The sequence below is a fragment of the Haliotis rubra genome, unplaced genomic scaffold, assembly GCF_003918875.1.
Source record: "Haliotis rubra isolate DU_JTF1 unplaced genomic scaffold, ASM391887v1 Scf521, whole genome shotgun sequence".
NCBI classification, from domain to species: Eukaryota; Metazoa; Mollusca; class Gastropoda; order Lepetellida; family Haliotidae; genus Haliotis; species Haliotis rubra.
Window position 1 is genome coordinate 483033 of NW_025767215.1, and position 13266 is coordinate 496298.

The window sequence follows — 13266 nt, forward strand, 5'->3', positions numbered from 1 at the left end:
TAGAACATCATACACCCATCAATAAACCCTACGGAAAAGCGAAAGACTTACGTGTTAATTAACTTATCAGTCACAACTCAATCAGAATCATACGTTTGAAGCGAATGATATAAACCGATTTTTAAAAGTGTAAGCGAAACTTGTTAGTTGAAACTTAAAATCAAGTTATTTAAAATCATACGTTTGAAATGTATGGGACATAAAAAGTTTGAAAAAGGCGTTGAAATAATATGCGACATTACTTTTAGACTTACTCTAGCCTAAAGATTATCATGAATATTGTATATCAATACTTGCCATCTTGTAGAAAGACGGTGTTTTCTTACATGATAAGAAGAGAGAGTTTTCATGGGTAAACCTCCGTGTCAACATATAAAAGCAGAGATAATAAAATAATCATTAGAAAGTTGCCAGTTTAGAGGCGCTACTATCACTGTAAGGTTTAATATTGTAGAGCAGCCTTTTCAATGGCAGATTCCCTTTTAGGATAACACGAGAAATCCTTACGGGTAATCTGATTCAAGTTCACTAGTTTTATACATGATTTCAAATCGTTAGTGATAGAAATAAAATCGTTCTACTAAAGTATAGTAATAAAATATATCAGATGTAAAGGCTTAGAAGAAATACTCTTTGTTATTGATATGCAACACAAGATAGTCTATCAAGATTGAATGTTAGATCGATCATACATGTATATCGATGTTAGTATGTTTCTCGGAGCTGTAACATGCATACCATCATTCGTCAATATAGTTTATGCGCTATGAGAAAAGAATTTTCAATATTTGACATAATGTCAGTTTAGTTAGGTTTTTATTTTAAAATGTATTTTACTACTTTTGCGGTTTAGTTTTTATCAATAAAACGCACAACTATGTGAAGTATTAGTCATGCTTTGCTTGTAGTGAGTAATACTAATGTTTTTCTGTTGATAATTACAAGGGTTTCGGGAGGAGATGACGTATAAATATTTCGGGTGTGGCTTAGGGGTGTTTACCTTTATATGGTGTGCATTTAGTCTGGAACTATACTATGATAAACGAAATCTACAACTGATTATAAATCGACATCATTTCCACGAATTCCATAAAGATGAATACACTGTAATGGTATAATATTGGACCATCCTATTATAATCGTGTGAGATTTAATGATATTTCCTTGCATAGGACATTCACAATCCATTGATCAAAGTCACGATTGAGCACTAGTCACGGGGCATAACAAACAGTAGTAATGCAACGGTTCCAAAGCTTTCAGAAACAATACATTACAATAGTAATATTGTATTGATACGATTATAAGAGCTACCAACAAAACGCCTATCATTTACACTTAACACAGATAACACCAAACCAAAGTATCATGTTTAACAGAAATCTGTTTGCTAAAAAAAGACACGAATTACCTTTTAGTAACTTAAAAGACACGGAAGTTAACAATTCCCAAAGGTTTTACAAATATAACTGTGCGTGATTCAAAGTACACATAAGCGCGCTAAAATACCGAACACCATAAATGTACATAAATGCATTTGCTGAATCGGACAACGCTATGCAACATGCTTGTGTTCATAGTAGCTACACAACAGAAGAACGTCATGTCACCGGATCGCCATGTTTTGACGAGGCTCCGTTACTTTAACCATAGCGTTCATCCCTAAAGCGACTTCGTTTGATACGCAAAACCTCGCCAGCTACATATTTCATCATTAGGTTTACAGCTGTTCTTGCTGAGGAAACCATTCTGTCCTCAGCCTGTGGTTTTCAAGCGATGAGTTTTGCATACATAACTAATTACTTCAAATGAGAACAAATAGATATATCAATATTAGTGTAACATTGTTAGATCTTTCAATTTGAGCTCAATTATCAGGCAGCTGTCGATAGAGTCTAAGAAGACCAGCTTTAATAAGCTCTATGACTTTTTTCAGTTTTATTGCGTGATATCAGTTTCAACGAAGCAAACAACAAGGGGAACCTAATTACCTCTGTCTTTCTAGGGCTAATTCGTTGCAAGTTCCAAAGCAACGTTTGAAAATTACGCAAAAATCGATTCAAATTAAAGTATCAGTTTCTTTAGTTTAAAACACTTCTTGCACATTTTTTCAGGTGTTTGAACACACTGGGAATGTGCGAGTGACCATGCATTACACAAGGAAACAGTTCGCTGTGAAAAACAGTCCCGTCTAAGAAGACGGGCAGAGCATAAATGGAGTATTATGTTATATTATGGAGCATATGTTATATTTATTAATGATAGTATGTGGAATGGGTGTATATAATATACAGGGAATTTGCTACATAACGAAGCAACATACAATCTTCATCACTAACAAACGAAACAATAACGTTGTTCGTTTATTTTATCCCAGGTGAATTGTGTCCGTATTAAAATTATGCTGTACGGGAATGAATTTGGGGACAGGGGCTTCATTAATTGTTTATGATCGAATCTGGGATGGGGGTCGGAGTTGGGGTGGGATGGGGGTCTGGGTAGGGGTGAGTGTTGTTTCAGAGAAATGACATTTGGATTGAGCTCATCCCACCCTTTGATAATACATGCAGTTAACCTACTATTGTAACCAAATCTAAATCGATCGCTCATGATTACATGGCATTAACATCGCTTAATTATTATTATATAACATCTACAAGTGATAATGTATATAATTCTTTATTACACATGCGAGTATACCAATTTACTTGTTTCACTGTTATGCATGGTGGTGATTATACAATTTATCATGATCGGATACCATAATATGTGAAGTAATTTCGAAAGGGTTAATGTCAATGTTCACGTGTCCTTGTACATGTTAGTCGTTTCTGGGAATAACTAGAAAAGAGTAATTAACTATTGATATTTGCCGAAATACCATTATCATTAATAGCCATATTATATCGGATAAGTCAATCGTGATTCAAGAAATATTTCACAAGTATTTATTACAGTCTAAAACATACCATTCTGACAGGGTAAGAAATACTATAATGAAATAACGGGGAAAGTATAAGGACTGAATTTTGTTACTTTTTCGTAAAAATTATTCTTGGCCGAATCAAAACATTTTGAATTGTGTTTTTAGAAAGTAGCATAAAACCGTAAAATAAATAGCAGTGCATTACAGCTGGATCACGACACATGAACCAATCGATAGCAATGTTCTAATAAACAGAACAAATGTACTACACACATGCATATCAGGGTTTAGGACATTCCTGCTCTTAGCGTGAGGGTTTGCAATTGAGAAAATTCACATCAGTTTTCGAACCTCTTTAAAACGAAATGTTACGATCAATTTGGGATATCTACTTTCTCTCCCCTTCACATCTGCTTGGCAAGGGTCAGTTCACAAAGACTCAGAAAACTTTAATAGGTGTAGCATTTATTGTTCAGAACAAAAGGTGTGAAGTGCCCGGGTATAAAGACATTTGGTAAACAATAAGTACATGCTGAACTGAGACGATTGTGTTTGGGTGGTATTGTTAGGCCAATGTGAGACGACGGAGGGAAGCGGTTGTTTTCGAAAGGCCGGGTCTTGACACATGCACTGAGTGACAGTTCTTGACTCACACGTCATATATAATAACATAGCGTTGGAACATATTTACCACATCCCCGAGACACATTAATAACACGAACCTACAAACAGCGGGAACCAACTGACGCTGGAATTTGGTATCTATTGTTACGCTAGTTTTTAAAAAGTGAAAAATTCATTTTAAAAGTGAAAATTTCATTTTGAAATTTTCAAAATATGTTTCAATGAAACTTGAAAGTTTAATGTTTCAAGAAGTCTGAATGATGTGAAATTTAAACGAAAGACGGTATTAATGTCAGCTATATTTTACTTATATCGATGAGAGGCTGTTTGGATTAAACGGTGTATTAAATGGAGATGTGGCTTCAAAGCAGTGAGTGTATTTTTATAGTCTTTGTCCTTATTGACACTTGATGTTTTCTTTAAAAAGTAGCCCAGAAATGTATAAAATTGAGGAAAATAACCTTTAAGAACATACTCACACAAAATAAACGTAATGAAAAATATACAATTATCAACGCAGTTTAATTATTTAAACATTTCTACTTACAACAATGAATTATTAAATATCAAAGCCTACTATTTTGAATTTATTCATAAATTAAACATGCTTATAAACCGGAAAAACGATTTTAAGACAAAGAAAGTAATAAATATATAATATTTGTAATTCATTTAAAAAATCAAATAAAATTATGAAAAAGTCAACAATTTTATGAATATCTGAAAATGTTTCCCTCGAGAAGCAGTATCACGAAAAGGTATTTCGGTTGAATTTGGTTTCAATATTTTGTTTGGGATCGTCAGTAGATATGTCACGACAACAAGCGGAAGTTTGAAATAAATAAATAGGTAGATCAGGTGAAGCGTTTATTTTGGTCACTGACATGACTGAATGGTATGAAATCTGTGTGTCGTTCTTATCAGATGCCTGCTTTGTTAGAGGGATTTTGCGGTGTAACCTGGTCAACGAGGGAGACCACAAGCACCCCTGAAGCGTGTGTGGGTCGAGGGGTCTGTACCCCGATAACATCGTCTCGCATGGACTGACCAATTGAGTAGTAAGGCTCACACAAGTAAGTGCGAGAGAGTTTAGTATAAGTCCTCCCCGCCCACAAAGCTTTTCATAAACATGCCCTTTTGCTAGTTATGCTTTCCTCGACCCTGCGAAAAGCCACGTGTAATTAGCCGAAACGATCGCAGTTACCAACCTTGGCGCCCCCGGTCAAATTTTCATGGCGTCTTCTATAGGAGTTCTAGTGGAGTCGCGCCATCGGTACTGTATTGACACGGTAATATGCGGCGACTGTTTAAGCATCCAGTCGCCTGAGGGTTAGCCATCCATCCCTCGCTGCCGTTTCCCAATACTCTGGATGAAAGCCCGGGTCATAATTACCCATACCCGTCACCGTCACGCTTTACCTAACACAGGCAACAGAGGCCTGAAGACAAGATGCGTTTCTCCAGGACCTATTTCGTCCAGGTATGCCCATCATTTTTGCGATAGGACCATCTTGTTCATCCCACCTCGTTCATTTCACACTGGCTTCGGGACAATAGAGAAATATGTTATCTGATAAGTGGAAAAGGCAATAAATTTAACGTAGGTTTTGCCTATATACCCCTATGCCCGTAGGCGCAAGTCCATTTCCTTAAAATTCACTGGCTTGGTATCTATACAAAGCTTTCATGAACTTTCTACATATTTTGTAGATGAGGGGTGATACAATAAATTAATTCACTTAAATGACACAACGCATCCGTAGGTGAAGTGTATATCTGATTGCAACATCAAATCTATATTCATGAGCGAATATGAGTGTATTGAAATAAGCAAGCATCTATGGTGTTAGAGCTGACTGTAATGAGTCGGTTTGATTGACATATGCTGATATAGCCCTTGTGACAGGTGGCGATGATTTATTACACAGCTCATCACCTGAAATCTACAAGCTTCGTATACACACAACCTGTCGCTAAATGCATGGCAAGGTGCTTAGCGTCTAATGCGGGCATTCATCAGTTGTTATATACTGATAAATGGATATTTAATGTACACTTTTCTAATATTCGATATTTAAGTATTTCGTTTTTCAGTTATTAAATGTATTTGGAACCCCAACAAACATTTTATAGCAATATCCGATCCGAATATAGTAAGTGATATACTGGTTAGATCATAACGATCGAGGTACATGAATCTATGGATATCTAAATACATATCGGTCATTTTGATTAGACTCTTTTCAGTTACATCATTTCGATGCATATTTAATTCTCGATGACATGTACCATCTGATTACACAACACTTCATGTTTATATTTCCAAAGATAAATCTATATGGATCACAAGAATTATAATGTGTGAAATCTATCTGCTGAATACAGTTTTTAACCAACCCCTGAACTTTTGTATGTGGTAATAGATGATATCATCACTGGATGCAACCAAAAGATGGTTCATACAACAAGATAACTAATATGTACAAATATCTAGGTATATTAGGATATATCATTATCGCACCGAATGCTATTTCGATAGCCTATAAAGGTTAAGAAAACAGATGGCGATCAAAGATGAAAATTACTTTTTATCATCTACAACGCATAATTTAAACAGTACAGTTGTAGGAATGAAAACATAAGCAATTCACATTCAACATATGATTTATTAAAATCAAAAATATTTTACCATTCAGTACCATTTATCTCGCAATTTACATATACATTTAATAATTATCAAGAGACAACGACGAATGAAGGTAGCATTCCATTGCTTCATTGGGTATTGGGCAGATGCTGCTGATGAACCACTTTGAAGAATAAAGGATGATAAATATAACATCACGAACCCCATCTACAAATTACGACTTGCATTATTGAAATGTCACTGTCATTCCTGCAGACTGACAGCATGTGAACATTCCATAATGCACATTTACATGTATATAATGTGTTAATAGCATTGATACATTGACTATATTTCTGGATCCATTCAGTAATGGACTATATCTCTCTTCTTCTTGAAAAATTAAATAATAAAAATCAGTGATTTACCGTGTGTGACTTAATTAAGACTGTAATAATGAACATTCCAGTCTGAACACCGTGTGGGAAATTGAAACCCGATGTAGGGTCTGCCAAGGTGTTGTATATCGCTTACAATTATCTAACCTAAATTGTTTAAGTCCTTTTAAAATCTGTTGAAAGATGATCTCCCGACGCCCAATCTGTCCACACCATTAACTCAAATATGACAAGCATGTCATCGATTTCATTTTATTGCTAATATGATGTGAAATAGCTTCATCAGATTCCCAACAGTTACACCACATTCCTGAGTCTACATTGCAACAACGTGGTACGTCTTGAAATGTTAATATTCAACATTAAATGTGTTCATAATGAAATATTATACTGAGAAGTTTAATGATTAAAAATATCAAAGTGACAGAGGTTTTCAAATCGTACCTGACATGTTTCGGTGACTCTAAGCCAGTTCCTTTCCCCACAACAACTGTCTGACATTTCGGAGCCAGCGCCATTTGAAGAACGAATATCCCGCTCCAACGCCGTAGTCACTAACAAGGCTACTTGTTGCTAACACACTAACATAATTAAACGTCTATGGCTGATTACATCTTCATCTCAAGTAATCAATCGCTTATCAAAATAACGATCGCTACTTTCATAGAAAAATTTAAGTAGTCATTAGACAGTATAATTAGGCCCCCGTATTATCCAATATCAAATCAACAACACAAGAAATATGCTGATTTACGTTTTGTCTTGAATGATTCATACAATCTTCAACATCTGTTTGATAAGTCAACTGACCAGTTTAACTATTGTCCATAATCGGACAATAATCTCTGCTTTTTGTGGTGATTTCTTTTGATCGGGGGAATTGTCTTGGGTTCATTTGTACATTTCAAATCAAAAGTAATTTTGATGTTTATTTCATAGTCGGGCACATGTGATATTCGTAGTTTTTGTTTTCATAGAACAGTTTCCTGGAGTGTTTGTTGAAGTTTAGTTTGTTCCAACTTGAATGTAAAGATCCATCTCTCTGATCAATAGCTTGAGAAGCGCCACTTACCGTATAGTACAGGGTGACTGTTGAGTTGTATATTTCGAGCATGACACATTTCCTGGAATTTTTCTCAGGTGAGACGCATATCGCTAAAATGGCGTCAGGAAAACAACAATTATCATATTGTTTATGTACGCCAATTTGTATACATATAAACAAGCATTTAATAGTTTTGTTCATATTCATAATCTAATGTGGTCACTTTATGTACTTTTTATATTCGAATGGCATCATGCTACCTGGTATCATTAATACACCGATCTCCCCGGATTACAAATTAAAGTTTGATCACTGTCGACATTTAGCATGTGCGCGTTGATACTTAACAAGCGACATAAAAATGATTGATTAGTTGGTTATTTTAACATATTTGGGAAATTGGTAGGTAAATACTATTTACTTGAATACAGCAGTTAAGAAACTGAAACATTCAATTTCACATTTCACGATCCCATTCAAACACCCACAAATTAAATCATATTAATTTCAGTACAGTTTAATTTTAAATCAGCTCTCAAAATCTTATAAAATAAATTCCCGTGTATTCTGTATTTTCATTATTGTTTTTACGTTTTCAGATAAATCTCAGCGCTGGTGTCAACTTTACCAGCCAAGAACTAATTTAGTGTTCATGCCCTTTATGATTTGATCAGTTTTATGTCACTGATCAAAAGTATTCGTTTTGTTTTCAATATAACACGATTGGTTTTATCTATAGCGATAAACACGAACTACCTAGGAAGTGTATGTTATTTTTCTCTCTGATCGAATTGGTCACCCCAATCTGATGACCCTGGCTCCGAGTAGCTCCATATTACGTCAGTGGTGGGTTACTGGTGATAGTATCGCTGCTTGAAGCCATGTTACTGTAAGCCAGGTGTGTCTTTCCCTTATCTATGTACTCCTGACATGGTCTCAACCCCATAGTCACCGTGTCACGGCTTCTAATACATCCACACTGAAACCAACGCAGCGCTACTAAAACACTGATCTTTAACGGATCATAAGAGATCACAATTAACCGCTACAATCTCCCTGGTCGATCAGAAGAGCAACTTCTTTACTCCCGTGGTCTTCGTGTTTGTTCGGCCTTGGTGTCATTTCACTCTGTGTTTGTACATCTATTTGTTAGGTGATCGTCGTGCTTGGTCTGATGGGCTTCGAGCGACACGCGATGTTACCTATATGAGTTTACAGCAAGAGATATTTGACCACTGTTGCATGTGTGTTTCCTTCTCCACGCTAAATACTGCCATCCGCTGGATGGGTGGCCTCTTAGAGGGGGAGCCACGCCGAGAGTAAGCAGAGAGAGACGGCGATTCGAAAAACACAATGGCGGCGGGCTCGGGTTTCGACGTCATTTGACGTACGTCACTCAAGCGTTACGGAAGATGGCGACCGAGAGTTCGGCTTGAGTCGGCCGCCACTAACAGGCGAGCTCATCCCAGTAGATCAAAGGACTGCCAGGGCAGAGGTAGACCCTGCTTGTTGCAGCTTCGTGACTGTTAGGGTCTGCCTTGAAACAGATTCACAACGCCGCTCACCCATAACTATCGGGGCTGACTCTATAGTCAACTTACAGAAGCGGATGAGCCTGGGAAAAGGTTGTGAATAGCATGTAATTGATACTTACGGGGAACTCGACGTCATACGACTCTAGAATCGGACAACAACTAAAGCGGACAGCACGCTAAAGAGACACGGGAAACTGTGGGAGAGTCACGACTAATATTTCCTCACGTTAAATTTCGTTGTCCCGGCATGTTAACGATTTTCTACACGAATTTCTTCCCCTCAAACGGCGTTAGCTTACATTGTTCTTAGCGGTGGCTCGGAAGTCGTTGAATGACTTCTCACGAATAAAATAGCCAGAGTCGTATGTCGCGGGGACTATTATTAAGTAAATGTATGTTTTCATGCTAAACATATGTTATCAGTGAGTCGATGATGTGTTAAATTTATATTTCACAGAGTATTGTGTGGATATGATAGTATCAGTTTAAATGCTATTTTTTAAGAATATGTGAAGATGGGATATGTGAAGAGAGTTAGGTCATCCCCGGCTGTGGATTCGGATACTCACCTAACGCCTACGCGACAATTTCAATGCACATATTTATAACAGTATTAGCCCAATGCATTGCAACAGTATTACACAATAAAATATTCAATGGGCCATTCCAGACTGAGCTGAGTGAGGCTCTTCTAAAACATATTCACAATAAATAATTATAGTATAGAAAAAAAATAAGGCTGACCCGCAGCTTAAAAGAATCTTATCTTTTTTGTAATATATAATTGCAGATTTTGGAGGTAATTATGGCACAAACTATTATGGGACAAACGACAGGTTGATAAGAATGAGCTTAACTCGTTTGACTTGTTTCAAATACTTCGACACTCAACATCATTCACAAGGGCACCTTGTTATCAATGGATGGGTTTGTGGTTGATCGAAACATTTGGATAACTCGTGAACGACAATGTAGGGTTCATTGTGTGATACGAGGAGATTGTTGCACATCGATTGGTAACTGTTCATACCGCTCCTTGAGTTTATATTAACCACCCACAGGGTACAACGGTCTTCGCATAAGTAGAGGGACATGGCATTATTTATTGATGAATCAGTCTGATGAGGGTGAGGGTGATGTCAGGAGAAGGTGAGAGTGATGTCAGGAGAAGGTGAGGGTAAGGGTGATGTCAGAAGAAGGTAGAGAGTGATGTCAGGAGAAGATAAGGGTAAGGGTGGTGTCAGGAGAAGGTGAGAGTGGTGTCAGGAGAAGATAAGGGTAAGGGTGGTGTCAGGAGAAGGTGAGGGTAAGGGTGATGTCAGGAGAAGGTGAGGGTGATGTCAGGAGAAGATAAGGGTAAGGGTGATGTCAGGATAGGGTGACAGTGATGTCAGGAGAAGGTGAGGGTAAGGGTGATGTCAGGATAAGGTGAGGGTGATGTCAGAAGATAAGGGTGATGTCAGGAGAAGATAAGGGTAAGGGTGATGTCAGGATAGGGTGACAGTGATGTCAGGAGAAGGTGAGGGTGATGTCAAGAGAAGATAAGGGCGATGTCAGGATAGGGTGAGAGAGATGTCAGGAGAAGATAAGGGTGATGTCAGGAGAAGGTGAGAGCGATGTCAGGAAAGGTGAAGATGGGGGTGATACCAAGGGAAGGTGATGGTGAGGATGATGTGGGTGATGTGGATGATGGTGATGTTGAAGGTGGTGTAAGGTGACGGCGAATGCGATAATAACATAAGTAGTTTAAGTATTTAAGAGGACTCCACGTGTCTGTTCACATCACAAGGTTGAGGTCACTTTAGACATCACACCCAGCCACCTTTACATTAACCCCCACTCAGTCGACAAACCACTGTACGTCTACATCAGATAATGTATCGTGACAGTCTAATGCTTCAACATACGAATGTTTCTAAATGTCTTTCACCAATACCGTGTCCCACCCAAAAGCAGAATTGGAGACGTGATTGACAAAACTGTCTACACTTAAAAACATCCTCGACTGACGTATACATCTCAACGCCTCACTCAACCGACTCCACTCACACTCTGAGTTTTTTCATTTAGTGAGATAACTGACGTCATTTAACTAATGCAACATAAACTAAACATACTAAACAAAACCATTATCTGAAAAGTTTTTCTCATACACATATTTCCTTTTTCCATTGCAAAAAGCATGTAGTTATGTAATGACACGATGTTGGATTTTCTTTTCATTTTTCAAATTAATTTCCGTTTTGTTCAACCTTTCACGACCGCTGAAATAGACTAACGTTTGGTCTCTGAATATACATGATTTAGACAGAAACAAACAATTCCTTTTAAACTGAAAAAGAGCCCCAGTGAGATTGGAGATTCAGGTTGAACCTCTGGAAATCTAGACTTGCTTCATTTACGACGTTATCACTGCAGAAACGGCTTGGTGGAAGGGAAAATAATGTGGTTCAGGGATTGGGAGACAGACTACCACTGACAGTTAGGGACAGTAGATTTTAGACCAGTTACTTTGCAAGGTTTTAGTATGAGCAGTGCTTATATTGGGGGTGAGTTTAGTTTTATGCCACTTTTAGCAATATTCCAGCAATATCCAAGCTGGAGACACCAGAAATGGGCTTCACACGTTGTACCCATGTGTGGGAAATCGAACGTGACGAGCGAACGCTTCAACCACCAGGCAAGCCCACCGCCCATAGTGGATATATTGAAGGTATTCGAACCATGTGTATTCGTTTTAATGAAGATATATATTTACATTTATGTAATTATATTATTACCTTATTCTCACCTAAATAACCTTATTTTTACGCATGCATCTCTCAGACGTAATGGTGTATATCAACAAAAACAAAAAAATGGCAAAACACAATAGGCCAAACAGCAATAACTGCTTCTGTGTATGGATCTATGTCACTCGCTGAAACAAAGAAATCTTAGAGCAGGAGTGAGTGAGTGAGTGAGTGGGATAACCTCGTGGTTAAAGCGTTCGCTCGTCACGCCAAAGAGCCGGGTTCGGTTTCCCGCATTGGTACACTATGGGAAGCCCATTCCCGCCTTGATATTGCTGGGGACACATTTCTGGTGTCCCCAGCCGTGATATTGTTGGAATATTGTTATAAGCGGCGTAAACCCATCTCACTCACTCACTTACTTACTCAAACCCACTCACTCACTCACTCACTCACTCACTCACTCACTCACTCACTCACACACGCCCACTCGCTCACTCACTCACTTACTCACTCACTACAATACGAGGTGCCTGTTCGCAATATCCCTCCGTTGTTAAATACCTCGAATATTGTCAAATGCGTTATAAAATCATATCCGCCCACTCACCCACCCACTAAAAACTCAAGAACTCGCTCAATGAACTAATTTTCGATAAAGACATCGCGAATATACCAGCGTATCCTTCACAAGCGTGGCTTTCATGTAAATACGTCATCTGTATAAGTCTGTAGTCCTTTGGGTTCAGACGGCAGCCAGTAACACAATCTGCAATGATGTGCTCTTATCATTTCACTGTGCTCGTTGTACTGGTTTCTAATCACCACGTTATAATCCCTTGTTTCTTGCTCTGGCTCGTCTCTCCTCTTCACTGGTGAATTATGTACACCCGATGTCTATCACAGCTCCTCGGTCTCATCAAGCGCCGTCTATCCCATTGCGACAAGGGTCTATCGGTCCCCAAGATCTGTTCGCGGGTGACAAAACACGTGTATTTTGCTGAAAAAATCAACAAGTAGTGATTGGGTTGTGATTGGTGATGGTATCGGCTCGTTGGCTCGAGATGTGCCTGATATGTTGTGAAGAGTGCTCTAGAGACTACGTACAGTGTACATTCTCTTGTTGATCTGCAGATGGTCAGCTGTCATGAAGATTATATTGAGAACACCTTGTTAATCCGGACTACCTTTACAATGAAATTAGTAAAATCATTATCAAATCTCTACCAAGACCAGAGTTATACGATCCCGACTGATGACTCCGCGTTTATGAATCATAACCAAAGAGTGGTTTGATTTGGTTTGGTTTGTTGTTTTACGCCGCACTCAGCAATATTCCAGCTATATGGCGTCGGTCCGTAAAAAATCGAATCCGGACCA

The 13266-nt window shown here is 38.1% G+C and overlaps 1 long non-coding RNA gene across 1 annotated transcript; it reads left to right on the plus strand.

Annotated features, from left to right (window-relative positions):
* Positions 1-4425: 4425 nt before the first annotated feature.
* Positions 4426-8378, plus strand: LOC124252709. The gene is made up of 2 exons (XR_006892003.1): positions 4426-4623; positions 8219-8378. It is a non-coding gene; the product is annotated as an uncharacterized LOC124252709 (long non-coding RNA).
* Positions 8379-13266: the final 4888 nt, after the last annotated feature.